The sequence below is a fragment of the Caretta caretta genome, chromosome 3, assembly GCF_965140235.1.
Source record: "Caretta caretta isolate rCarCar2 chromosome 3, rCarCar1.hap1, whole genome shotgun sequence".
NCBI lineage: Eukaryota > Metazoa > Chordata > Testudines > Cheloniidae > Caretta > Caretta caretta.
Genome location: NC_134208.1, coordinates 121,338,957 through 121,342,197, shown reverse-complemented (window position 1 = coordinate 121,342,197; position 3,241 = coordinate 121,338,957).

Genomic DNA, 3,241 nt, shown 5'->3' with positions numbered 1-3,241 from the left:
CGACTAATAAATTTATTTGAGCATAAGCTTTCGTGAGCGACGGCTCACTTCATCGGACGCACTGAATGCATCTGATGAAGTGAGCTGTAGCTCACGAAAGCTTATGCTCAAATAAATTTGTTAGTCATTACGGAGACAGGAGTCATATAAACTGATATTCAGGTCTCATTCCCAGCCTACAGACAGAGGGATAAGCAAGGCTGATGCTATACAAATTTATCCCTAGATAATGCAGGTGAACAATGACTATATACTCCTGAGGGCATTCTGTGCCAAAAAATTAAAAATTCTGTGCATAATATTTTAAAATTCTGCAAGTTTTATTTGTCAATAAATAAATGTAGAGGCTCCAGCATGACAGTGGGGAGCACAGGCCACTAGCTGCACAGAGGTGGGAGATCACCCTGCAATGCCTCCACGCCTTGGGACACTGACTCAGGAGTGAGGCTGCACCCAACCCTAACACAGCCCAAATCCTGGACCTGTCCCAGAAACATGTTGGGGCCCTGCCTCTCTGCACCAGGCACACCAGGTGTGGGGCAGGCAGGCTCAACCAGGCAGGATCCAAGTGTGGAGAGGCTCAGTGTGGGGGGATTGAGGTGTGGGGTGAGAGGGTTCTGTGTGGGGCAATCTGGGTGCAGGCAGCTCAATGGGGGAATCTAGATGTGGGGGGATCTGGATGCACAGAGGCTCGTTTGGGGGGTGTTCCAGGATCAGGGCAATGGGACTCTGCAGGGGCTTCTAGGTGAAGGTGGTTGGGGCTCAGTAGAGGGGTCTGGGTGTGGGGGTCTCAGCGGGGAAGTCTGGGTGCTGAAGGAGTGGGACTTGGTGGGAGTCTGGATGCAGCTGGTTGGGGGTCAGTGGCATGGGGGTCTGGATGTGGGGGCTCAGGATGGTGCAGGGGGTGGGACTCATCAGGGTGGGGGATTGAGTGCAGGGAACTCAGTGGGGGGTGGTCTGGGTGCAGGGGTAGGGTTTAGAGGCAGGAGGTCTGGATGCAGGGGGCTCCAGATGCAGGGGTTGAGATTCAGTGGGGTGGGGTTTGGGTATGGAGGGCTAGGGGGGTTCTAGATGTACAGGGTGAGACTTGGAGGGGGTGTCTGGGTATGGCAAGTCAGGATGCACCAGGGTTGGGCAGATGGGGGAGCAGCTCCCCATACAATGATCCTCCCTCCCACTCACAGCTGAGGAGCAATGGGGGCAGGAAGCAGGGGAGGATGCTGAGCTTCCTGCAGCTGGGGGAGGTTTCTGAGGGTGGGTCTGACACAGCCCCAGGCACTCCTTGCAGGGGAAGAGGAAGTCCCATCCTCTCCTGCCTCCAGCCCAGCTGGGACTAGCAGCTGATCCCGGCTCAGGGTAGGAGCCACTAGCTTGGGTGTCCCCAGCAGCATGGTGATTTACCTCTCCATCGGCTGCTCCAGTTGTCTGATGTACCTGCACTGCTAGGGAGTGGTGCGTGACTGCTCTTGCAGCTTCCCTGTCAGAAAATCATTTTTCTGTGGGGAAGCAAAGAAATCTGAAGGGAAAATGAATTCTGAGCATGTGCAGTGGTGCACAATTCCCCCAGGAGTAACTATAGATGCAGTGGAATTGAAAGGAAGGGAAAAAGGTAGCTGGAATACAAATTTGAGGCTTCCTTAATGGCAGAAGAAAACTGAGAGTGTTTCAGTGGGGAAATGAAAATGTCCTTCTTGTCAGGGTTGAGAAGAGGCTGGACAGGGAGATTCAGTGTCATTTGCACTTTAAGGATCAGGGACCAAACTGAGACCTAGCACTAAGCAATGCCCTACTCTTTTTTCCCCCACTATTTTCTGAAACACACACACACCATTCCTCACTCTTCTGCATTCTAGATCATGTTGTTTCTTATTTCCTTTCACTGCCTGGGTACCAGCAAATGGGTCATTGAAAGCATAAGAAAAACAGTCTCCTTGCTTAGTTCAGGTGCCAGGTACCACAGTGGGGTAAAAGTCCTGCTAAGCTACTACAGCTCCAGGAGAGAGCATGCTCAGCTGCTCTGGAGAGATGGTGCATGCACAGTCTGATGACACAGGAGAGAAGAGGGGCTGGTGCATGCTCAGTACAGACAGAATCTTTGGAGAATTCAGTGGCCAAACCCTGACAAGTCTCTACTGAGGATATACAAACTGTGATTATTTTAAAAAGGCTCATAACTCTGTGTGACAGTTACAGTATCCAATCAGATCTACTAACCAGACACTCAAAGTCTGGTTACTCTGGGCATAGGAGGCAGGGAGGCACCAGGTCATCATCCGTGCCATGCCAGCCCCTACTCCACCAGGGCTGCCTCCTACCTGCATCAGGTGGCTGCAGCTCCCAGCCCTGGCTCCACATGAGTCCCTCCCGACCTGGGCAGAGGGGAAGGGAAGGAGAGGGGAAAAGCAGCAAGCAACAGAGAGACGGGGGAAGAGGAGTGAATGGGGAAAGGGGTGGGGCAGGGGTGGGGCCCAGGGAAAGGGTGGGCCAGGGGAAGGGCCTTGGGGGAAGAGGCAAGGCAAGGGTGGGGCTTCAAGGAAGAGGGGTAGCTCAAGAGGGAAGAGGTGGGGTGGGGGAGGTTCTGGTACTCCTGTTGGAGTGTATGTTTTTTAAATACAGTAGAACCTCGAAGATACGAACACCAGAGTTATGGACTGACTGGTCAACCAGACACCACATGAAAGGGAAAGGGACACACATACCCCTGCCCAGAGGGAGATAAACTTGCAAATTCATGCTGGGGCTGAGGAGGGAGCTTAGCTGTTGCTGAAGCCTGGCCTGGAGTGTCAGCTGGTGGATCTGGAGCCTGAACTGCACTTTGCTCAGAGTTACGAACATTTCAGAGTTATGGGCAATCTCCATTCCCGAGGTGTCCATACCTCTGAGGTTCTACTGTATTTCAAAATTGGCAACCCTAGTAGTCAACTCTCTCAGATTAAGAGTACAGTGATCTGGCTGCTGCAACTGGAGCTCTCGCAGGCTGGTTGATGAGCTTCCAGCTTCTTCCCAAATCCCAAAATTTTAATTAATTAATTCTGTGCCCCTGTCAAGGCTGATTCCCCACTCTGGCACTTCGAGTGCAGAAGGTGGAGGCTCACAAGGACTCTAAAAATTAATACTTGCCACTCCGGGCTTGTATTAAACTCCCACGGTTACAGCTTTTCTCTGACCTTGGATTGGTAGATGCTGCCACCACCCAAGTGCAAAACCCCTTTGAGATCCCAGGAAGGTGCACTTGGTAATT